Source organism: Heptranchias perlo, chromosome 1 (genome assembly GCF_035084215.1).
Source record: "Heptranchias perlo isolate sHepPer1 chromosome 1, sHepPer1.hap1, whole genome shotgun sequence".
Lineage (NCBI taxonomy): Eukaryota > Metazoa > Chordata > Chondrichthyes > Hexanchiformes > Hexanchidae > Heptranchias > Heptranchias perlo.
In genome coordinates, this window is record NC_090325.1 from 142,225,689 (window position 1) to 142,251,957 (window position 26,269).

General features: G+C 43.2%; 1 protein-coding gene across 4 annotated transcripts in view; it reads left to right on the plus strand.

Annotated features, from left to right (window-relative positions):
* Positions 1 to 26,269, plus strand: part of lrba (LPS-responsive vesicle trafficking, beach and anchor containing) — a 753,934-nt gene that overhangs the window by 651,739 nt on the left and 75,926 nt on the right. The gene's annotated exons all lie outside the window — the stretch shown is intronic.

A 26,269-nucleotide genomic window follows, 5' to 3' on the forward strand; every position in this document is an offset into this window, starting at 1 on the left:
GCGGGACCAATTCTCTTACCTCAACGTGACCGAGGAGGATTGCATCCGATGCCTGAGGTTCACCAAGGAAGCCGACACCGAGATCTGTCAACTGGTGCGGCCACAACTGCAGCCTCAGAGCAGGGCGAGGACAGCATTGCCTGTGGCTGTGAAGGTCACAGAGGCGCTGAATTTCTACGGCTCAGGAGCATTTCAGGCCTCTGCTGGTGACAAGTGCAACATCTTGCAGCATACAGTGCACTGCTGCATAAGGGAGGCCACAGACGCACTGTACCAGATGAGGAACAAGTTCATCACCTTTCCTCTCCACAGAGACAAGCAGAACGCGCAAGCACAGGTTCGCCCGCATTGCTGGCTTCCCCACGGTGCAGGGTGCCATTGACTGCACACATATTGCCCTGCGTGCCCCGCACATCAACTCAGCCATCTTTGTCAACCGAAAGGGCTTCCACTCCCTCAACGTGCAGCTGGTGTGCGACCACACGCATCGCATCATGGAGGTCGATACCCGCTACCCTGGGACCAGTCACGACACCTTCGTCACGCTGCAGTCCAACATGCCAGCTATCTTTCACCCGAATTGGCAAGTCAAAGGCTGGCTACTGGGCGACAAGGGCTATCCCCTCACGCCGTAGCTCAGGAACCCACGCACACATGCACAGCAGGCCTATAATGAGAGCCATGCTGCCACACCCAAAATCACGGCGCACATCATAGGCCTTCTCAAACAACGCTTCTGCTGCCTGGACTAGTCTGGAGGAGCCCTGCAATACTCCTCTGAGCGGGTGGGCAGATTTGCGGTGGTATGCCGAATGCTGCACAACCTCGCCATCATGAGGGACCAGCCTTTGCCACCAATGATTGCAGAAGATCGTGTGCCAGAGGTGGAGGAGGAGGAGGCTGGGGAGGAAGAGGTGGAGGAGCAGGAGAAGGAAGAGGCTGAGGAAGAGGAGGGGGTGGAGCCGGAAGAGGAAATGGCTTGGGTGCAATAGGAACCACACGCCTTATCTGCCAGGGCTCTGCGTGCTCGCCTGATACGTGCCCGCTATCAATAATTTGAACTACATCCCCCAACTCACTCAACAGTCCTACACACCCCACCTTTCCACTCCCACTAGACAATCAAATCGCACTCCATCTGATTACACATTGGTGTCCCTCTCAGCCATTGCATAAATAAAAACCACCACCAAATGCAAAATCGAAGTCTCATTTATCGATGAATAAATGAAATTATGCAAACATAACAGAACTATTCACCCTTGTGCATTCCCTTAGTGCCTTTTGTTCATGTGCCTTTACCTATCCTAGTGCTCCTATGAGGTGCTTCCCCAGTGGCTGGCGCATGGGTGGTGGAAGGCTGCTGGCCTTCAATGGAGGAGCATGCAGATGGCCTTGGAGGACGACGTCAAGCAGCTCTGGGCCGGGAGGGCCCTGCTTCAGACTGCACCATCTCAGCATAGGCTGCAGCAATCTGGCCTGGCTGGCTGAGAGGCAACAACAGGGGCACTGGCGGAGTGGCAGGGGTGGGAGCAGGAAGGCTGTATTCTGAGAGAGGACAGCAGGCGCCTCAGCAATCCTGGTGATCAGCTGGAGAACGGATTGCTGGAGTGCTGTGACGCCCTGGAAGCCCCATTCCACAGTGGTCCCCAGAGCCACATTAGCAGCAGTCTGAGCTTCCAAGGCAGCAGTCAGACCTTGGATGGCAGATGTTTGTGTTGCAATGGAAGCTGTGACATCAGTCATCAGACGCTGCATCATGGTCGGTTCCACAGGTGCGCTGATGGAGGTGACCACCCATTCTATGTTGGAAAAGATGGGCTCCAAGCTCTGCGCAAAGCCCTGTACCAAGTTGGAGCTGGACTCCTCCCTGCCCCTTCTCATTGTGCGCAGGCTTTCTGGCAGGCTTTCCAGTGCCCCAAGCAATTGGTGGTGTATGCCCATCAGCCGCCTTCTGTAGCCTGGCCCATCGACATCCTCATCTGACTCCTCTGCAACAGAACTAGTGAGCGACCTCGCCCTTCGGCGAGCTGGCACCTGTGATATCCGTTCCCCCTGCCCCAGCTCCTGCGCACTTGTGCTCGGTGTCTCACCACATGCAGATCCCTCCTCTAGCCTAAGCTCTAAAGGACCCGCAGTGTCAGTCTCTGAGCTGGTGGAAGCAAGTGTCAGATCGAGTGACGGTGTGGCTTCAGTGTCCTCCTCGGACGGTGCCGTCACGTGTTCTTGGATATCTGCAATGACAAAGGGAAACAGATTGAGTTGTGGAGTGGGGAGAGGAGCAAGTAACAGGTGTGTGCTGACAGCATGTGCAGCATATGAGTCAGAAAAGATTATGGGGAGAGGGAGATGTGGAAAAGGAGAAGGAGCATTAGATATGCAGAGACCCCCTTCACCGGGACCTTCAGCGCGGCATGTTGTGATGGCTGCCGCGACGGCCCACCAATGATCCTGAGCACTGTCTCCTCTAGGGGGTTGAGGACGTGTAAGCGTCCCCGTCCACCCTCAGATCCCTCCTGCTCCCGGGTGTTATGCGCCACCTTCTCCTGCAAGACAGAGGACAGTGTGTCAGTGAGTGTCCTGCAAGGTGTGTGGGTAATGTGCCTGGCCTGGTCGAATAGCTGCCAGTTTGTGTGACTTGAGTGGTGGTTGTGCAGCCTGCAAGTGTGGTACTATGTGCGGATGAGATGCAGCATGCCGAGTGCAGCATTGCGCATGGATGGGCATTGTTTGTTGGTGGGTGGGTGACAGGAGGTGTTGTGCGTGGAGCAGTGGTGCAATTGGTTGGATGTGCCACTTGACACTTGTATTCACTCACCTTGACCACTTGTGTCAAATCATTAAACTTCTTTCAGCACTGCACCCACGTGCGTGGTGCAATGCTCCTCGCGTTTACTTCCTGCACCACAGCCTGCCAATGCCTGCGGAGCTGGAGTCTAGAGGGTCTCCAGCCTCCCTGCGGGTACATGCTGGCCCTCCTTTCGTCCATGCCTTCCACCAAGGTCTCCGGAGCATCATCGGAGAAGCGTGGAGCCCCTTCTCATGCCGGTCCAGCTATTCTCATGGCCATCTTTCCCTCCTGCAGGTAAGCTGTGTACCTACCATTTGAAATATGCCTGCACCTTTAAGAAGTGCAGGCTGTTGATGACGTGCATTGTGCACGCCCCATTCCAACTTCCTCATTCTCTGTGCAGCGCCTCAGGTTGTGCTGGCTGCATGGAGATTTCATGGTAAGTAGCAGGCAGCACGAAGTTCACATGCTGCTTGCGTAGGGTCTGTCGGGCGCGGGGTGGTAGCCGCGCTACCACCGCCCAAAACGGACCCTTATTGAATTTTTCCCCCGTGACGTGGAAGTAACTTTGACAATCTTTGTAACATTTCAGCGTCTGTGACTGCTGTACTCCAACACATTATCAAAGTGCTGATCTGAGCATTAGAAACTCTTGAAGAAGGAGATTTAACTAACTTATACCCCTTTTTAAGAAATCCAAAAGTAACAACATCTTTCATTTTTGTTCTGTCTGTTGCTTTTTTTTAAAATAGTAGGTGCTGATAGCTTCCTTGAGGAGAAACTGAGATGCAGTCGTTAACTCAGTGTCTTAGCCATTATATAATTTGAACTGTGCATGTTAATTTAACTCTCTCAAACTACAGGCTCAGTTATTCCAACAAGCCAATTCTCCCAATAATGTCATCTGTTTCAGTGAAAATATTTTTAATTATGTTTCAAAAGGGATTATGATGTTCAGACTTTCTTTCAGATAGGATATTTATGTATGTGTTTGGAAATTGTTTTCCCTCCCAAATGTAAAAACTCTGAATATTCTACTCATAGTCTGAATACTGATAGTGCAGGTTTAGGAAAGGGTGGTAGAGAAACCTATTCTGCTCTACCATTATTGTTTATAATTCTTCAGTAATTGTTTGTAGGTGACCATGTGACATTTTGAAGAGTTCATGAGACATGGGGTCCATTTGGAAAACTGACCTGAGAGAGATTTTAAATTAATTGTATCATTTTGTTTTGTATGATCCATATTATCCTCCTAGTGCCAAGCCTATTATTTTGATTATATGTAGATTGTTCACAGTATTCTCATTTGCTCATATGCAGGATTATACACACTGAACAAAATTATAAGCAACGTGTTATACTTGAGTCTGTACTGATAAGTGTTCATTCAAAGGAGAAAGAATAAAAGAACTTGCATTTATATAATGCCTTCCACAACCCCAGGACATCCCAAGATGCTTTACAGCTAATAACGTACTTTTGAAGCATAGTGACTTGTTGTAATGTAGGGAAACCTAGCAGCCAATTTGCATATATCAAGGTTCCACAAACAGCAATGAGATAAATTACCAGAGAATTTCTTTTAGTGATGTTGGTTGGGGGATAAATGTTGGCCAGGACAAGCGAAAAGAATGTGAAAACATCTGTTCAGGAACTGATATAAAAAGTTCATCTAGATTTGGAATATCACTGAAATACCATTGCCCTTTATATGAGCAATTACAGTCAAAAGTGTATTACAATTTGAAGAGGTTATTGTAGAGAGCTTAAACACAAAAAAACTCCACACAGAATTTAACTTTGAAACTTCTTTATTCCCGTATCCCAGGGGTACTCACTAACGTTTGGCTGAGGTCACAATTCCGAAGCACCACTCTCACAAACCCACTGTAAGGCTTGTTTTTAACAATAACATATACACTATATATATATATATATTATATATATATATATATGTACATTAAGAAGGAAATGCCAACATAAGTCTAAAAGCATCACGTCATGAACATAGTTATTTAGCATTACATGAGCATCTGAAAACAATGTAATAAAATGAAATACTTCCACTCCTTCCACCTTCTTTCTCCAAATAGGAACCGGAAATGTGGGAAGTGACCAGCAGGTCCATCAGCATCTGCAAAGAAGAAAAACAAGTTAATATTTTGGGGTCAGACCATTCGTTAGAATGGCCTCCTTTCTTGAAATGCAACCACAAGTCTTGCTTCCAACCCTGCCCCCCGCCTTTCCTGATATATGATCACTCAGTTCCCCTAATCCTCTTCTTTGTATGTGGAGAAATATACTTAAGGTGTTTAGTTTCATATATGCGCTGTCTGTTATTGAACCCGCTGTTTACTTGAGTGAAATTCCTTTGTTCCCTTAACAAGCACCCCGTAGTTTACTAAAAAATCATATGGTGCAGATAGAAACGCAAGAACAATGGCCTAGATTATGCTCAAAAAATAAAGGCGTCTCAATAACGCACACTGTTCTTAATGCACAAATCGGCCAGCAACTTGTGGCGAGGAAAAGATACCCCACAAGTTGCTGGCCAATTTGCGCCGCTCCACCATTAGCTTTGCGAAAACGGCATCTCGCACTTAGCCTCCCCGTGTTTTCATGAAGTTGCTGCATTTTCACATTAATTACCCACTAAAGTCGCCATAGAAAGATATGTCTAGTAATTAACAGCATAAGTAGCCTTTCAATAACATGATCATTCTTAATGACTTCCAAACAACCTCTCTTGCCCAGAAAATGAACAATTATAAGTGTGGAGTCTCATTGCTTCAGGTTGTGAATTGTTGTTGGAGATTTTAAAAATGTCACATTTTTAAGTTTTAATTTTTTTTTCTTCTCCTTTCTGTCTCTTTTTTCTCTCTCTTATTCCAATCTTTCATTCCCTCTCTTCATTTTTCTTTCTGTACCTGATTTGACATTGAATTCACCCACTCTAATTCACCCTCCTCAATCCTTCCTCTGTTTATTTCTCAATCTTTAAATCTCATTGATTAAGGAGATACACTGATTGTCCCATTGTTCAAGGTCCCAGATGCCCCGTTGCCCTCACTGTGCTGTTATCAGCTCGCTCTTCCAGCAACTTTGCGGGCAAAAAATGTTAAAACCCAAACATGCACTAACAAGTCTAACTAACTGGGCACGCCGCAAGATGCCCCACTCCAGCAAAATCTGGGCCATTAGGAACAGGAGGAGGCCATTAAGCCCCCCGAGTCTGCTCCGCCATTCAATTAGATCATGCCTGATCTGCACCTCAACTCCATTTTCCAGCCTTTGCTCCATATCCTTTGACACTCTTACCTAGCAAAAATCTTTCTATCTCAGAAGTGAAAGCTCCAATTGTCCTATATTAAAGGACCTATGCACTTCATTGGCATATTACATTAGAACGTAAGAGATAGGAGCAAGAGTAGGCCATTTGGCCCTTTGAGCCTGCTTCGCCATTCAATGAGATCATGGCTGATCTGATTCTGTCAACTCCACTTTCACGCCAGTTCCCCATGTCCTTTGGCTCCCTTAATGATCGAAAATTTGCAAATTCAGCCTTGAATGTATTCAATGACTCAGCCTCCACCGCCCTTTGGGCAAAGAATTCCAAAGGTCCACAGCCCTCTGAGAGAAGAAATTTCTCCTCAGCTCCGTCTTAAATGAGTGACCCCTTATTCTGAAACTATGCCCCCTAGTTCTTGAATTCCCCATGAGGAGTAACATCCTCTCAGCATTCACCCTGTCAAGCCCCCTAAGAATCTTACATGTTTCAATAAGATCTCCTCTCATTCTTCTAAACTCCAGTGAGTATAGGCCCAACCTGCTCAATCTTTCTTCATAAGAAAACTCTTCCATACCTGGAATCAACCTAGTGAACCTTCTCTGAACCGCCTCCAATGCAAGTATATCCTTCCTTAAATAAAGGGACCAAAACTGTACGCAGTACTCTAGGTGTGGTCTCATCAGCACCCTGTACAATTGTAGCAAGACTTCCCTGCTTTTATACTCCATCCCCCTTGAAATAAAAACCAATATTCCATTTGCCTTCCCAATTACCTGCTGCACCTTTATGCTATCTTTTTGTGTTTCATGCATGAGGATACCCAAATCCCTATGTACTGCAGCATTCTGTAGTCTTTCTCCATTTATATAATACTTTGCTTTTTTTATTCTTCCTACCAAAGTGGATGACTTCACATTTTCCCATATTATACTCCATCTGCCAAATTTTTGCCCACTTGCTTAACCTATCTATATCCCTTTGCAGACACTTTGTGTCCTCCTCCCAACTTACTTTTCCACCTATCTTTGTATCATCAGCAAATTTGGCCACAGTACACTCACTTCCTTCATCCAAGTCATTGATATAGATTGTAAATAGTTGAGGCCCCAGCACTGATCCCTGCGGCACCCCACTAGTTACAGATTGCCACCCTGAAAATGACTCCTTTATCCCGACTCTACGCTTTCTGTAAGTTAGCCAATCCTCTAACCATGCTAATATATTACCCCCAACAACATGAGCTCTTATCTTGTGCAGTAACCTTTTATGTGGCACCTTATCGAATTCCTTTTGGAAATCCAAATACACTGCTTCTACCTTTATCCACCCTGCACATTACTTCCTCAAAGAACTCTAATAAATTTGTCAAACCATGATTTCCCTTTCATAAAACCATGTTGACTCTCCTTGATTTTATTTTGAGTCTCAAAATGTCCTGCTACTACTTCCTTAAGAATCGATTCTAGCATTTTCCCAATGACAGATGTTAGGCTAATTGGCCTATAGTTACCTGCATATAAAATCCTAACAGGACTAGACAGACTAGATGCAGGGAGAATGTTCCCGATGGCTGGGGAGTCCAGAACCAGGGGTCACAGTCTCAGGATACGGGGTATACCATTTAGAACCAAGATGAGGAGAAATTTCTTCACTCAGGGTGGTGAACCTGTGGAATTCTCTACCACAGAAGGCAGTGGAGGCCAAGTCATTAGATGTATTCAAGAAGGAGATAGATATATTTCTTAATGCTAAAGGGATCAAGGGATATGGGGAAAAAGCGGGAACAGGGTACTGAGTTAGACGATCAGCCATGATCATTTTGAATGGCGGAGCAGGGCCGAATGGCCTACTCTTGCTCCTATTTTCTATGTTTCTATGTTTACCTGCTTTCTGTCTCCCTCCTTTCTTGAATAGGGGCGTTACATTTGCAGTTTTCCAATCCGCTGGGACCTTTCCAGAATCTGGTGAATTTTGGAAGATTACAACCAGTGCATCCACTATCTCTGTAACCACTTCTTTTAAGACCATCGGAAGCAAGCCATCGAGTCCAGGGCACTTGTCAGCCTGCAGACCCATTAGTTTACCTAGTACTTTTTCTCTAGTGTTACTGATTGTTTTTAGATCCTCCCCTTTGCCCCTTGATTATCTACTATTATTGGTTTGCTTTTAGTGTCTTCTACTGTGAAGACAGATACAAAATATCTGTTCAATGCCTCTGCCATTTCCTTGTTTTCTATTATTATTTCCCCAGTCTCATCCTCTAAGGGATCTATACTTTAGCTGCTCTCTTCCTTTTATATACTTGTAAAAGCTCTTACTGTCAGTTTTTATATTTCTTGCTAGTTTACTCTCATAATCTATTTTCTCCTTTTTTAAGTCGTCTTTTGCTGGTTTCTAAAGTTTTCCCAATCTTCGGGCTTACCACTAATCTTTGCCACGTTGTATGCCTTTTCTTTTAACTTGATACCATCCTTAACTTCCTTAGTTAGCCATGGTTGGTACACCCTTCTCGTGGAGTCTTTCCTCCTTACTGGGATATATTTTTGTTGAGAGTCATAAAATACCTTTTTAAATATCTGCTACTGCTTATCCACCATCATGCTTTCTAATCTGTTTTCCCAGTCCACTTTAGCCAATTCTGTCTTCATGTCATTGTAATTGCCCTTATTTAGGTTTAGTACAGTAGTTTCAGATCCAAGATCCTCACTCTTAAACTGGATGTGAAATTCTATCATATTTTGATCACTCTTTCCTCAGGGACCCTTTACTTTGAGGTCATTAATTTATCCTGTCTCATTACCCATTACCAGATCTAAAATGGCCTGTTCCCTGGTTGGTTCCACAATGTATTGTTCTAAGAAACAGTCCTGAATACACTCTATGAACTTATCCTCGGCTACTTTTGCCAATTTGATTTGTCCAATCTATGTGAAAGTTAAAATCGCCCATGATTATTGCATTGCCTTTTTTACAAGCCCCCATTATTTCTTGATTTATATTTTGCCCTATGGTGTAGCAACTGTTAGGGGTCGACAGACTACTCCCACCAGTGATTTCTTACCCTTGCTATTTCTTACCTCCACCCAAATTGATTCCACATCTTGATCTTCTCAGCCAAGATCATTTCTCACTATTGTACTAATTTCATCCTTTATTAACAGAACTTCCTCACCACTTTTTCCTTTCTTCCTATCCTTCCGAAATGTTAGATACCCCTGAATATTCAGTTCCCATTTAGAATGTTGAAGAGAAAGGATAAGGAAGTAGTACAAGGAAGAGATAGGGGTAATGATAACCAGAGTGTGACAGGTAGGGACAGAGCGAACAAAAGAGTGCACCAGCAAATGGGGTCAGAGAAAGAGGAGATGTCCTTAACCCTGGTCACCTTGCAACCAAGTCTCTGTAATGGTAACAAGATCATACCCATTTGTTTCTATTCGTGCCATCAATTCATCTATCTTATGAATGCTGCGCGCATTCAGATAAAGAACCTTTAATTTTGTCTTTTTACCGTTTTTTTCCTACTCTGACCCCATTTGCTGGTGCATTCTTTTGTTCGCTCTGTACCTTCCTGTCACACTCTGGTTAACATTACCCCTATCTCTTCGCTGTACTACTTCCTTGTCCTTTCTCTTCAACATTCTAAATTTCCCCCCGCCTGAACCCCCGGCCCCCCATTTAGTTTAAAGCCCTATCCACAGTCCTAGTTATTCGATTCGCCAGAACACTGGTCCCAGCATGGTTCAGGCAAAGCCCATCTTGATGGAACAGCTCTCTCTTTCCCCAGTACTGGTACCAGTGCCCCATGAATCGAAACTCACTTCTCCCACACCAATCTTTGAGCTACGCATTCATCTCTCATCCAGAGATAATTACTTTTGTGGTTCTGCTTTTTAATTTAGTCCCTAGCTGCTCATACTCTCTCAGCAGAACCTCTTTCTTAGTCACACTTGGTTCCTTAAGAAGGTTCTATGGGGCAGTGAATTATCGCTGAATACTCACCCGATCCTCCCATTCCTGCTCATGGGACTTGTTTTGTAATCAATTAGATTCCTATGCGAATTGCCATGGCATATGACTTGTGCTCCAGAACTAGCCGCACCTCTAGCCAAGCTGTTCCAGTACATTTACAACACTGGCATCTACCTGACAATGTGGAAAATTGCCCCGGTATGTCCTGTCCACAAAAAGCAGGATAAATCAAATCCGGCCAATTAACGCCCCATCAGTCTACTCTCAATCATCAGCAAAGTGATGGAAGGTGTCGTCGACAGTACTATCAAGCAGCACTTACTCACCAATAACCTGCTCACCGATGCTCAGTTTGGGTTCCGCCAGGACCACTCTGTTTAGACCTCATTACAGCCTTGGTCCAAACTTGGACAAAAGAGCTGAATTGCAGAGGTGAGGTGATAGTGACTGCCCTTGACATCAAGGCAGCATTTGACTGAGTGCGGCACCAAAGAGGCCTAGTTAAATTGAAGTCAGTGAGAATCGGGGAAAACTCTCCAGTGGCTGGAGTCATACCTAGCACAAAGGAAGATGGTAGTGGTTGTTGGAGGCCAATCATCTCAGCCCCAGGACATTGCTGCAGGAGTTCCTCAGGGTAGTGTCCTAGGCCCAACCATCACTGACCTTCCCTCCATCATAAGGTCAGAAATGGGGATGTTCGCTGATGATTGCACAGTGTTCCGTTCCATTCGCAACCCCTCAGATAATGAAGCAGTCCGTGCCCCCAATGCAGCAAGACCTGGACAACATCCAGGCTTGGGCTGATAAGTGGCAAGTAACATTCACGCCAGGCAATGACCATCTCCAACAAGAGAGAGTCTAACCACCTCCCCATGACATTCAACGACTTTACCATCGCCGAATCCCCCACCATCAACATCCTGGGGGTCACCATTGACTAGAAACTTAACTGGACCAGCCACATAAATACTGTGGCTACAAGAGCAGGTCAGAGGCTGGGTATTCTGCGGCGAGTGACTCACCTCCTGACTCCCCAAAGCCTTTCCACCATCTACAAGGCACAAGTCAGGAGTGTGATGGAATACTCTCCACTTGCCTGGATGAGTGCAGCTCCAACAACACTCAAGAAGCTCGATACCATCCAGGACAAGCAGCCTGTTTGATTGGCACCCCATCCACCATCCTAAACATTCACTCCCTTCACCACTGGCGCACCATGGCTGCAGTGTGTACCATCTTCAGGATGCACCACAACAACTTGCCAAGGCTTCTTCGACAGCATCTCCCAAACCCGCGACTTCTACCACCTATAAGGACAAGGGCAGCAGACACATAGGAACAACACCACTTGCACATTCCCCTCCAAGCCTCACACCATCCCGACTTGGAAATTTATTGCCGTTCCTTCATCGTCGCTGGATCAAAATCCTGAAACGAACTGCAGCGGTTCAAGAAGGCGGCTCACCACCACCTTCTCGAGAAATATGGGATGGGCAGTAAATGCTGGCCTTGCCAGTGACGCCCACATCCCATGAACGAATTTAAAAAAAATAAAATTCTTGCTCTTTTCTTTCACTAGTGTACCGTGTATTTGGCCTTAAATATAATTTGCATGCAGTTGGAGTGGAATCACGAATGGAATTAAGAGAAAGTGTGCAGTAGGTAGTGCAGGGGCCCTCCTGGGGTGGTAATGAGGTTGTATAGGTATCCCGTCATATCCTTTCTTTTCAACGGGTTCCCTCGTTATAGGATTGCATGAAGCCTTTTTATGAAATGCAAGTTTAAAAATATTATTGCTTGATAAATTTCAACTGTCGTGAATATTGTACTGTGGAGGAGGGAAGAGAGCTTTTACTGACATCAAGCAGTTAATTGCATGTACGTTATCGATGGCCCACTGCAAGAGGATAGTAATCTTCTTACATTTGGTATATAAAAAGCATATTTTGAAGACTTCAGATCCGAATGAGTCCAAAATAAATCCCAGTTTCCTTGCACAAACTAACTTTTATTCAATTCTTTGGTGGATATTTTGTACTAAAATTAGCTAATGGTGGAATTTATAGCCCCTACTGTTTTCATGGTTTGCTTGCATTGTAGCACTGATTACAGTCACTGGGCATTGATCTATCCAGTTCACAGCAAACAACCTGTGGCATCAAAAGCAACATACTGTGGATGCTGAAAATCTGAAATAAAAACAGAAAATGCTGGAGAAACTCAGCAAATCAGGCAGCATCCGTGGAGAAAGAAACAGAGTTAACGTTTCAAGTCGAAGACCTTTCCTCAGAACTGGAAGATGTTGAAAGAGTTAAAGTCTTTAAGCAAGTACAGAGCCAGGGAAAGGTGGGTGGGGGAGGGAGAGCAGGGGAGGAAAGAACAAAAGGGAAGGTCTGTGATCGGGGAAAGGGCAAGAGAGATTAAATGACAAAAGGGATGATGGTGCAAGGCAAGGAAGTTGATAATGGGACAGGTTAAGAAACAAAAGATTGGTCAGGAGTAGCTGTAAATGGCAGTAGCAGAACCATTACCAGCACTTGCTGTCCAAAAAAAAATGGGAGCAGTAGTTATGATCTGAAGTTATTGAAATCAGTGTTTAATCTGGAAGATTGTAAAGTGCCTAAAGGAAAGATGAGGTGCTGTTCCTTGAGCTTTTGTTGAGCTTAATTGGAACAGTGTAAGAGGTCAAGGACAGAGAGGTCAGTAGGAGTGGGACGGGTAATTAAAATGGCAAGCGACCGGTACGCCAGGGTCACGCTTGCAGACTGAGCGGAGGTGTTCAGCAGAGCGATCACCCAATCTGCATTTGATCTCCCCATTGTAGAGGAGACCGCATTGTGTGCAGCGAATGCAATATACTAAATTGAAAGAAGTACAAGTAAACTGCTGTTTCACCTGGAAGGGGTGTTTGGGGCCCAGGATGGTGGGAAGGGAGGAGGTGAAGGAGCAGGTGTTGCATCTCCTGCACTTGCACGGGAAGGTGCCTTGGGGTGGAGAGCGGGTGTTGGGACTGATGGAAGAGTGGACCAGGACGTTGCAGAGCGAGCAGTCCCTTCGGAGTGCTGAAAGGGGAGGAGAAGATGTGTTTGGTGGTGGAATCGCCCTAGAGATGGCGGAAATGGAGTAGGATGATACGTTGAATGTGGAGGCTGGTGGGGCGGAAGATGAGGACAAGGGGGACCCTATCATGGTTCTGGGAGGGAAGGGAAGGGGTGAGGGCAGAAGTGCGGGAAATAGGGCAGACACGGTCGAAGGCCCTGTCAACTACAGTAGAGGGGAATCCTTGGTTGAGAAACAAGGAAGACATATCAGGAGCACTGTGCGGAAGGTGGCATCGTCAGAACAGATGCGACGGAGATGGAGAAACTGTGCAAAGGGAATAGAGTCCTTACAGAAAGTGGGGTGGGAGGAAGTACAATCAAGGTAGATATGGGAGCCGGTGGGCTTATAATAGATATTGGTTGACAGCCTATCCCCAGAAATGGAGATAGAGAAGTCGAGGAAGGACATGAAGATGGACCATGTGAAGGCGAAGGAAGAGTGGAAATTGGGAGCGAAGTCGATGAAATTTTGCATTCCTTTTAGAGCGAAAGCAGGAAGCGGCACCAATACAGTCATCAACATACCGAGAATAGAGGTGAGGGAGGGGACCTGAGTAGGACTGGAACAAGGAATGTTCTAACCTGTGCTGTACTAATTTTGGGGTGCTTAATGGGACAATTTACCCACAAGCTCCTACAAACAGCAATGAAATAAATGACCACGTCGTCTGACCACAAAAAGGCAGGTATAGCTGGGACCCCTACGGATTCCCATAGCGACACCTTTTATTTGGAAGAAGTGAGTGGAGTCAAAGGAGAAGTTCTTCAACGTAAGAACAAGTTCAGCCAGACGAAGGAGGGTGGTGGTAGATGGGGAGTAGTTGGGCCTCCGTTCAGGGAAGGAGCGGAGGGCCCGCAGGCAGTCCTGGTGGGGAATGGAGGTGTAAAGGGACTGGAAGTCTATGGTGAAAAGGAGACGGTTAGGGCTGGGGAACTGGAAACTGTTAAAGTGGTGGAGGGCGCCAGAAGAGTCACGGATGTCGGTCGGAAGAGACTGGACAAGGGGAGAAAAAAGAATCGAGATAGGAGGAAATAAGTTCCGTGGGGCAAGAACAGGCTGAAACGATGGGTCTCCCAGGGCAGTCCTGTTTGTGGATCTTGGGAAGGAGGTAGAAGCGGGCTGTGCGGGGTTGGTGAACTATGAGGTTGGAGGCCATGGTGGGGAAGATCTCCAGAGGAGACTAGGTCAGTGATGGTCTGGGAAACTATGGCTTGATGTTCAGCGGTGGGGTCATGGTCCGGGGGGAGGTAGGAGGAGGTGTCAGAGAGTTGGCGTTCAGCCTTCCCAAGGTAGAGGTCTGTTCTCCACACAACAACAGCACCGCCCTTGTCAGCAGGTTTAATGACAATGTCAGGGTTGGACCTGAGAGAACAGAGTGCTGCAAGTTCAGAGGGAGGTAGGTTAGATTGAGTGAGGGGAGTAGAGAAATTGAGACGGCTGATGTCACGCCGGCAATTCGCAATAAAAAGATGAAGGCCAGAGGGAGGGGTCCAAGTGGAACGAGAATTCTGAAAACGGGAGAAAGGGTCCGCTGTGTGGGGTAAGAGTCCTGGCCAAAGAAGTGGGGGCGGAGGCAAAGGCGACGGAAGAAGAGCTCAGTATCGTGTCGAGCTCGAAATTCATTGAGGTGGGGGCGTAAGGGGATAAAGTTAAGGCCTTTGCTGAGGACTGATCATTCGGGGTCAGAGAGGGGGCTGTGGCATCTTCCATTTCATCCTTAATCGTGCCCTTACCTATTATCTACATGACACAGTGCTTGAAAGTTCGTTGATTTTATTGACCATACTTTATATGCTTAAAAATAAGCCATTAGGTCAATAAAAATAATGCGACTGTTTGGTAGCTCCCATTGTGAAAGGCCATGTATTTCAGAGGGAATTAGTAACTTGGTGAAATATGGGGTCGTTTTGATGAAGTTAATGGTGCCCATTGAAAAATGTGCAATATCGAAGACAGGCAATTGGGGCTTTTGCCGCCATGGGTTTTTCGATGCAAGTGTTTTGTTTTACTCTTTTCTGTATTGCTTTTTAATTTGCATCAAATATTGTTCCCATGAATACTGTTTTAAATTGGCAAAGCCTGACACTGATCCCCTGAGACCAGCTGTAGGAAAATCTGTTCTTAACAAAAGCATTCTCTGTATCTTTCCTTTATTAGGGTCAGAATCCTGTGGTAATTTGGCATCATAGTCATATGAAAGTAGTTAATAAAACACTAGGTAACTTGAGAGCTTTTTAATTTGAATAGTGTTAAATTATTATATCTTGAATTAAATGCAAACTTCCAGTTTTAATCTGCTCTCTTGCAGTTTACATCTCTGTGGCACAACAACCCCCAATTTACAAAATGCAGCATTTAAAGTGTGAATTCATAGCCCAGTTGCATGATCATCATCACTTATAATGTGAGCTTTACCCCGATGTGACATTTTAAAGCTATTTGAGGAGTTGGGTTAAGTTGGGTAATTTTCTGTTTAATCTAACATGTCATTAGCTCCACAAAGCATGGCATTGTTCTGCCATGGAAGAATAGTGCCAAATCACCTTCTACACTACTTGATCACTCAGCTTTGCATTTCCAAAACATTTATTCTGAAGATTGGTATATTCATTGTTTTAACAGCATTGTGGAAGTACCTTGACCACATGGACTGGACTGGTTCAAGTAAAAGGCCCACCACCACTTTCCAACAGGCAACTAGGGACGGGAAATAAATTCCTGACTTGCCAGCGGTGTCCACATCCCAAGAATTAATATTTTTTTTAATTGCCAGAACTGAGCAAAGCTTGAGTGATGCACCCATGATTTTTTTTTGAAGTGTTCTTAATCAGAGCCGGACTATGAATCCAGGGGTCCTGGGTACTATGAACATTTGGGGCCTCTCCGCACCCGCTGCACAACCGTACCCCTACGCCCATTCATTAAAAGAAAGTCTGCTACTTCCAGCTCAGAAACTCCTGTAGCCCGTGTGAGCCTTTCATGTTTCCAGTCCCTGGGCTGCCGGCTTCTTTGTAAGGAAGCCTCTGAGTAATGGTACAGTGTAGCATGTATTGTTAGGTAGCAATTATTATCATCTCCGGTCTTGCTTCTCTTTCCCCACCATGATGGTGAAGTTGGTGATGCTAATGATGACTGGCGGAGAAAGTGCTAGGGAGCGAGGCTTTGGCAGGTGGCATGGGGATCCGGGCTGCATTACTCCCCACTCAAGTCACGCCTAATGGCTCATGTTTTTTTTAACAAGGCTCTTGCCCCTTTGCTTGGGCTGTTGATGGTGCTACTGCTGTTGTTGGAAAGATGGCCGGAGGACGGGGAGGATTAGGGATGTGGGGGAGGGTTCCAGGTGTAGTCTCCTGCTCCTTTCCCCTGGCAGGAGCCCCATATATGTCGTTAATGTGCCCCTGCTCTTAATGAAGGGATCTATTTAGTGCTACATATGACTAGTTGTTTCAGATAAAAGATGACAATGCATGTCCATAAACATTATTTCAGCTGATTACATTAACTCAATTAAACCCATGATTATTTTTACATAAATGAGCAAAGATTGAGTTCTTTGGCATGCACTGTTTTGCTAATCTGTTATAATGCTAAACGTACCAGTGACTAGATGAGCCATTATTGTGCTTAATCCAAGGGGCTACTTTAATAGGCTTTGAAGAAATGCAGTGCTTTTCAAATTGCAGTTTTATGGCTTTTCTGTTAGAAATAGTAAAACTTTAAGGTTAGATTCTACGACACAGTATTGTGTCTTTGTGGATTTTGCTATGCTCAGCTTCAAGACAACCCCTCCTCTAATATCAAACAGTATGTGGTTGACTGAGGATAATGCCCATGGTGTAATTGTAACTAAATAATTTTACTTTTACACACTAGGTGCATGATTTGGCTTGGTGAGGAGATAGCTTATGAAGTAGTAATCATGTTCAAAGCATGATAACAAATCTATTTCAAGATTGGACAAGTGTGAATAAAACAAAGAAAACTCTGAAATGTAGGACCACAAAGCAAAGCCAAAAGGACCGAATTTTGGAAATATGGATTCTGAGTTTTTTTCACACCCGTATCTTTACCAAATAATTATGCATCTTGAAAAGAAATTGGTCAGTTTTCATCGCTAATTTTATTTCTGTATGCACCAATATGGTAAAACTTGAGAACATTTGGTTGCAATCACTGGTGATTGGATAAATGAGTTTCTGAACTATTTGCTCAATTGTTAATCAGTAATCAGCAACATTAGATTAATTACAGGAAATCGGCTACTGCTTTTCGGCCTGGTTGAGGTTTAGCTGAAACAGGCATGAGTACTGATTGGAATCAAGTTTCCTTTTAAGGATTTTTAAAGTTTGGCTGACAGTTTTTTTCCTCCTTACTTAAAACTCTATAACAAATCTTATCTATCATCAGGTATAACTTTAAATGATCATCTTGTGGTAATATTTTGAACACTTATAAGTTGGAACTAAAACCAGTTACATTGGTGTTACTTTATCTTACCCCTTTCAAAGCAGAATCCTTTAACTCTCCATTGCATAGAAAGGGGACAACAGATCATTGGTATTGGGTTAAATAGAGAAACCATGTATACTTTATGAAAGAATTAACTCTTTTTCATGGTATGACTGTGAGACTGCAATTATTAGGTTCAGTGGTGCAGATCAGACTACATACTGATTCTCACTCATTGCTCTCCACAATGCAATGTCTGAATGCTGGTAACTGGGTATGGCTGTTAGTTCAGCCTTTGCACGATTTCTGTGAGAGTTTACAGTTTCCACGGGGTTTCTTAAATACTCAAAGATATCAGTGCCGCCTCTTGTGCCTACTTGTGACAGAACCATCTTTGTGACAAGTGCAATGGTTTAAAGGTGTGTGATGTTAAGCTTTTATTGATTTTGCAAACTAGGAATTATTCAAATTAAATTAAACTGGATGAAAGTCCAAAGTTAACCACTTTGCATAACACACTTTCCTTTAGGAAAATGGTCCTCTTCTAGTTAGTGTCATTGGTAAAGAAAGTAAGGTCCTTGCCTTTTGTTGGGCAGGTGGGCGTGGAAGCATGGCTGAAGTCTCCAGGGTAAAGATAGAAATCAAGTATTTAGAAAACAATGTCAGTGAGTTGTAAATTCATCATACTTAGTATCGTAGGGATTACTGAAATCTTTGTAGAATTTATAAACAACTACTGGAGCATTACTGGCCAGATGGCTGCATGTTCTAAGGCATGGGGCAGAATAATAAACTTAGCACCAAAATGCTAAGGAACAACTGGGGTGTGTCAGACTTTGTTACTACTTTGCTCACTACTAATGGGTTGTTGTACTTTTTTAAACAAAAGAGTTAGTATTATACTTGTCAAAAATAGCTAGGACAACTGATCTGCTATGACACAGCATGGCATGACATGGTCTGGCAGAAGCTGTGAATATACCTACACTTACTGTGTCTAGTTCCATTTGCTGCCCAAGTACCACAGTTTTGCATAAAAACTCCCGAACAATGCGAATGAAATTCTGAACAGTATTTTAAATCACTTGTCCAGATACATATCACCTCTGTTTAAAAATTTAGAAAATGATTATAGACTGAAGATTGCTGTTTTGTTTTTGGAAGAAAGTGGCCTAGAACATATAGCATTCGAAAAGCAGAAATTCTGATTTATAATTTGTTAATTTAAAAAAAATCTTTTTGGTTTAATTCCAGGAGGGATTGTAAATATCCTTGAAATGTGAAATATTCAAATAAGTTTTTTTTCCTCAAAAGTTCCATGAACAAACCGATCTTTTTCTTTTTGCTGCTGATCGGCCAGCTAGATTTGATTAAGCTTATCTGACTAGGATATCTCTGTATTTGCAAATATGGAGAAGCCGCTAACGTTCTGGGTGAAACTGTTTCTGCTGTGACTGGCTGGTTTCCTTCAGATTGGCAGCTGGGATATATTACAGCAGACAGACAGCTGTAAGGCTGTAGCTGGAGTGAGCATGTCCGGCAAGGTCTACATTTTAATAGGTTTGGAATGTATTGCCTCACATTACGTTAGTAAGAAGGGCCCTGGTGGGGAAACCATTGCAAGTTTTTACAGACGATGATTACTTCCTGTTTTTCTCCTTGGCAGCCACAAAAATTAGGTTTAATAGAGTAGCGCTAATAACGGGTCAGGCCATGGGGTGTTTCCTTTTTGTTTGACAATGTACCTACACTTTGTAAAGAGGAGGGCTATTGTATTAATATTATGAATTTTTAAAAAAAATTGTGTCAAATATTTTGTTACCGCTGTTATTCTTAAAGAGCACACGTTTGTTTTTTATATGCCCACAGTCCATTTATTATTATTAATTAAATATAGATAGCCCCAAATTTCTTGTGTCATTTACTAACAATACTAATTAGTTTTGGATCTGCTGTTGAATGGTCACGCTCTTTGCACATTGCTGTGAACAGTTTTTTTTGTAAGTTGATGGGTTCATTGTTAAAGAATTTTTTTTTAAATTGGGAAATATGAATTTTTAATTTTAATGGTCACAACCTAATTAACCTACCATGTGTCATTCTCTAGCCCCTTTCCTTTTATGGAACACTGACATAGCCAATCAAACAAGGAGCTTTCTCCATGTATACACTTAACACAAATATATTTACAAGCAAAATTTTTACTGTAGAAGTATGGAAGCAGTTTGGGACAATGGTGCTTTATATTGAATTATGTTGTACAACTTGACAATCCAGATATTGCCTGGATAATTTTAAAAAGCAAACTAGTTGATTAAAATAGGCATATTAGGCTGGAGCCAATTAGACAGGATAATATTTTTTTAAACTCACTTTTAAAAACTCACTAAATGGAGACATTGTTACAGATTGCAGTTAGTTTGAGCACCCAACTGTAGTATTGTTGTTTTCTCCCCTTATGCTCTCTCAAAAAGTCAAGAGTAGAGGGAAATGACTGCTGTACTTGGGTGTCATTTCCTAGTAACTATTCTGTCCAATTTCTATCTTTAGTTTAAAACTTCATGCTATTTTTTGAGCTGAGTTTGTAAGTAAACGCTAAAAAATAGAGGTTTTATTGACCAAAATTGGCAGTTAAGTACAGTTGGGTTTTGATGAACGCATAACCTTATTGCCAAGAAATGTTTTCTGCTTGAATCAGGAGCTTTATAAATTTTGGGTTGAAGTAGCCAATTGGCAAATCTCAACATCACAGTCCGCTCAGTCATTTATCCTGCAGTTCAATCTAATCCAAAATAACAGAGGACACCTCATAAAATATATTTCATGCATAAGTGATTAGGTTCCTAAATATACTATCTATTTAGTCTATCATCAGATTGACTAGTGTCTTTTTAAAAAAAAAACCTGCTAATTGGGTAATCATTTACTGTAGGATAATTTTGTATTAACATGTTCTTGAATCACAGCACAAATGGGATTTGATAGGGTGTATTGGTATTCTGTACTTGGATTAATTATACATTTATGTGGGGCCAATTGTATACTAGAAAAAAGCTGACCTGCATTTTACTGAGCTTGTAGCATTGTTTTCTTTAAAGTAAAATGGAAGCTCCCAAGAGTGATCACAGCAGGAGCCTTAAGTGTATCACCTGTATTTTTAAAAACTTTTTTTTTGTTTATCTTTTAAGTGCATGTTTGTCCTAATTGCCTCACATGTAGTGACAGTCATGGTCCTTGGGCTGGAGAGTCATCACAGTAATAAAAATCAAACTCTTCAAATTTGAAAAGATGGCACGAAGAAAGGGTTGTGTATTATTTTGAAATCTTCAGCATTTATATTATTTACTTAAATACATTACAAGAAGCTTGTTTTGTTTTGCTGTTTAAAATTGCATTTAAGTCTATTGGTGTCACTTTCCATTACTTCACCTTACTCTTTCCATGAGTTTTCAACAACAACTTACTATAGGGCTCATTCTGTACAGAGTGACGTCTCGGAGCATTTTATAGGATGGTGGATAGTGAATGGACACGTAGCCGGGGGACGGTGGGGTGAAAGGAAGGAAGAAGGTCAGAATGGAACAAAGTGGAAGGTTGTAAGATTTTTGAAGGGAGAAAGGGAGGTGGTGAAAGAGGTGGCATGGGGGTGGGGCAGTGGAAAGAGTTACGAAACAACAATGTATTCCAGGATTTTAGAAAGAAAAGGTTTGGAGATTGGGCCATAGTTGAAGGGGTTAAGAATAGTTTTTATGAGGAGGCAGTTGATTATAGCGGTTTTGAAAGATGTAGAAACTTTTTTTTATTCATTCATGGGATGTGGGCGTTGCTGGCAAGGCCAGCATTTATTGCCAATCCCTAATTGCCCTTGAGCCACTGCAGTCCGTGTGGTGAAGGTTCTCCCACAATGCTGTTAGATAGGGAGTTCCAGGATTTTGACCCAGTGACGATGAAAGAACGGCGATATATTTCCAAGTCGGGATGAAGTGTGACTTGGAGGGGAACGTCCAGGTGGTGGTGTTTCCATGCGCCTGATGTCCTTGTCCTTCGAGGTGGTAGAGGTCACGGGTTTGGGAGGTGCTGTCGATGAAGCCATGGCAAGTTGCTGCATTCCATCTTGTAGATAGTGCACACTGCAGCCACGGTGCGCCAGTGGTGGAGGGAGGGAATGTTTAAGGTGGTGGATGGGGTGCCAATCAAGCTGACTGCTTTGTCCTGGATGGTGTTGAGCTTCTTGAGTGGTGATGGAGCTGCACTCATCCAGGCAAGTGGAGAGTATTCCATCACACTCCTGACTTGTGCCTTGTAGATGGTGGAAAGGCTTTGGGGAGTCAGGAGGTGAGTCACTCGCCACAGAATACCCAGCCTCTCACCTGCTCTTGTAGCCACAGTATTTATGTGGCTGATCCAGTTAAGTTTCTGATCACTGGTGACCCCCCAGGATGTTGATGGTGGGGGATTCGGTGATAGTAATGCCGTTAAATGTCAAGGAGAGGTGATTAGATTCTTATTGGAGATGGTCATTGCCTGGCACTTGTCTGGCGCGAATGTTACTTGCCACTTATCAGCCCAAGCCTAGATGTTGTCCAGGTCTTGCTGCATGCGGGCACAGACTGCTTCATTATCTGAGGGGCTGCGAATGGAACTGAACACTCTGCAATCATCAGCGAACATCCCCATTTCTGACCTTATGATGGAGGGAATGTCATTGATGACGCAGCTGAAGATGGATCATTGATGACTGAGCTAAATGAAAGGGCAGAGAACACTAACAGACATCAGTGATCATGAGAGTGAAAGGGGGAACTTATGTGGTAAAGACCTGAGATTTTGGGGGCGATGGCAGGCAAGGAACCAGGTGGTGTGCTTTAAGAAAGAGATTAGTTTAGTGATTTTGGGAGGCGGGGTGGGGGGAGAAAGACTATGGATAAGGGAGTGGATGCCCAAGGGTGGATTGAGCAGGGAAAGTTTGAAAGAGAGAGAGAGGGGTCAGAGGCAATAGAAAAATGCCCACCGTTTTGAATATACAAAATCCATACGATCATCCTTACATTTAGTGAAGATGGAGGGCGCGGTAGAAAGCAGTCAGAGGAGACAATTTGTTGTGGCGGAGAAGGAATCTTCTGCTCTTCAGGGTGATTTTAGAGTAGTAAGAGGACTTGGCCATAGAACAACGGTAGTCCTTGAGGTGATCAGGGTGTACTGTTGCTTTGTTTTAATGATGGATAGCCACAGTGGCCACTCACCAGCTATACTTTAGCTTACGACTAGCGGATTTGAGGCCACAGAGTTGGCTGTTGTGCAAGGATAAATACTGTCCAGGATCTCGGGACAAAAGCATTGAAGGTGAGGGTAAAGCAGTTGTTCAGATTAACAGGTGTTGATGTCGTTCCAAGTGGAGAGCCAGAGTTTGAGGAGCAGTCTCATATCCATTCCCGTTTGGGGCATTTAAAGTGACTCAAATTGTCTTCTCCAAGTGTGGCATTTGTAAGAAAATACTGCTTTTCTCTTTTTTTCAGGAATGTCTCCACTGGAGTTATTTTCTTGGCAGGCAGGAGTTTTGTTTCTCTGACCGTTTTTTGTAAAAATGTTTTGGTTTGTGAATCATTAGAAATTGAATGGTGGAATGCTGTACCCTCTCCCCAATCCCCTGGAGAGAACAGAACTGTTGGCCATTAAAGAGGTCTTTAATTTGTTTACTACTGTACCTAGTCCAGACAGCTTGGTGAAGGAGATGACCTCCAGACATGAGGTCTGGGTTATACCATGTTTCTGAAGTAAGGTAGGTCCTATTGTAGCTGTCTGTCAGTTTGGCAGCACAAGGGAGGAAAGAATTTTCCACAGTGCTTCTAATACCGTGTCCTCTTTCAATAAAGCAGCCTGTACTGTTAAACCTCATGGAAATATTGAGGTGGAGCATAAACTATCTTTTTGTTGCCTGTACTTTCCAGGCCATGTATTTCTGTAGCAGTTGGGTAGAGTCAGATCACTTCTGTGCAGATGACAGTTTACATATACAATGACTTTCACCTTGTCTTCAAATAAGAAATACAAAAACATTATTGCTTTAATTATTTTTGAATTAGTTGTAAGAGCAAGCATTAAAAAAAACAATGCCAAATTGGAGGATAATGGTATGTTTTCAATGGGCTGTATTGCTGAAATGAACAACTTAAGATTCATCATTACACAATGAAATTTGATCCATTTATGGAATTTCATCAGCTACTGAGTTTTTAAAAAAAATTTACACACCAAGAAAGGTAAATCCTTTGCCTGAATCCTGTGTTGATTCTTCAGCATAAACTAGCTGCCAACATTACATTGTTAAAAGAGGTTGCTTGTTTCTTATCTTGTTGCTCAGAACCAGAGTATGTATCTTTGTGTAAGACTCTACTGTAATATAAATATTGGCACACTATTGAATCCACTAATAACCACCGTATTGGTCTAAATACCAATAGTACAAATATGAAATAATGTGCTCCAGTATCTAAAACCATTAGCGAGTTGGGTGGATTTCCCTTGCAACCGAGCCATCTTGTTTTCAAGTCTTGCCGAGGTCTGTAAAATTTCTAGTTCCTCGACTGTGTAAAATATACGTTGTGCCACTGTGGCAAACCCACAATTTCATATGCTCTTATGTGAGATACCTCAGATCTTTCTCTAGAATTTATTTTTAGTAGCATCTGTTACTGGAAGCTTTTCTTGATGAGCCTACTTTTGATATGTCATCGCTCTTGTTGCAGCATTAAGTATTCTGTCCCTTTCTTGGACATATGATATTTTAGGAACGATTGTTCTCAGCCATTTGAGAAATTGATTTGATAACCATTATACATGCTCAGTTTTAACATCGGATAGATGTTCTCTTTTGGGCCCAAATTTATGGTAGAATCTGATGCAAAAGAAAATAATGTCACCTCCTTCATTATCTTCAGAGGTCCCAATGATATTATGTCTATTATTTCTTCTGTCTGTTCTCCACATCATCTATGCTTCATCAATTTGCCTGTGGCAATTTGTTTGAGGCCGCCAATGCAGCTTTACGATGTCCTGTCCGGCAAACATTGAACTTAAACTCTCTTTTAAGAACTTATTGCAACTTAGAAAAGAAACGCTTTGAATACTGACCTCAGTAAATCCGTGCAATCTCTGTCTCCTATAGAATCCATTCAATTGGTTAGTAAGTTTGCAGATGACACCAAGATTGGTGGCATTGTGGACAGTGAAGAAGGTTATCTCGGATTGCAACGGGATCTTGATAAATTGGGCCAGTGGGCCGATGAATGGCAGATGGAGTTTAATTTAGATAAATGTGAGGTGATGCATTTTGGTAGATCGAATCGGGCCAGGACCTACTCCGTTAATGGTAGGGCGTTGGGGAGAGTTATAGAACAAAGAGATCTAGGAGTACAGGTTCATAGCTCCTTGAAAGTGGAGTCACAGGTGGATAGGGTGGTGAAGAAGGCATTCAGCATGCTTGGTTTCATTGGTCAGAACATTGAATACAGCAGTTGGGATGTCTTGTTGAAGTTGTACAAGACATTAGTTAGGCCACACTTGGAATACTGTGTACAGTTCTGGTCACCCTATTATAGAAAGGATATTATTAAACTAGAAAGAGTGCAGAAAAGATTTACTAGGATGCTACCGGGACTTGATGGTTTGACTTATAGGGAGAGGTTGGATAGGCTGAGACTTTTTTCCCTGGAGAGTAGGAGGTTTCGGGGTGATCTTATAGAAGTCTATAAAATAATGAGGGGCATAGATAAGGTAGATAGTCAAAATCTTTTCCCAAAGGTAGGGGAGTCTATAACGAGGGGGCATAGATTTAAGGTGAGAGGGGAGAGATGCAAAAGGGTCCAGAGGGGCAATTTTTTCACTCAAAGGGTGGTGAGTGTCTGGAACGAGCTGCCAGAGGCAGTAGTAGAGGCGGGTACAATTTTGTCTTTTAAAAAGCATTTGGACAGTTACATGGGTAAGATGGGTATAGAGGGATATGGGCCAAGTGCAGGCAATTAGGACTAGCTTAGTGGTATAAACTGAGCGACATGGACATGTTGGGCCGAAGGGCCTGTTTCCATGTTGTAAACTTCTATGATTCTATGAATTGTAACAATATTTTTGATCAATGCTGCCATTGGCTTGGTCTGGACAGGTCTATTTTGGTTGAATTTTAATCACAGTTTGGTGGGAGGGGGCATCTATAAAACCCTCCTCCAGACTGCTGAACAACATTTCTTCATTTCCATGCCTTTTTAAAATTCTCTTCAAACTAATAGTCAGGAAAAAAATTGAGCATGTGAAGGAGAGCTTTACATACTGGACTTGTTCTTGATCTATAACAGTCTCAACCTTCCTCATCGCGGGACATCTACATTAGTGATTTCCCTCCCTACTCCCTTTTAAAATTTTTTAATTAGGCCAATCCTGGGAAGCATATGCTTGTTCTGTTTGGGTAAAATGACTTTACGTTTTAAGATGAATCCTAAAATCTTTAACACTTGGAGGACTGTAATAGTATTTCTACATCAATTTTTTTTAAATTCTGCAACTGTAATTGTTTTACTTTGTTCAAGGATTACTGTTCTTGAACTCTACACATTTCCCTAACTTCACTTCTATAATGTAAAAATAGTTACAATTTTTCCAGCCTCTATATG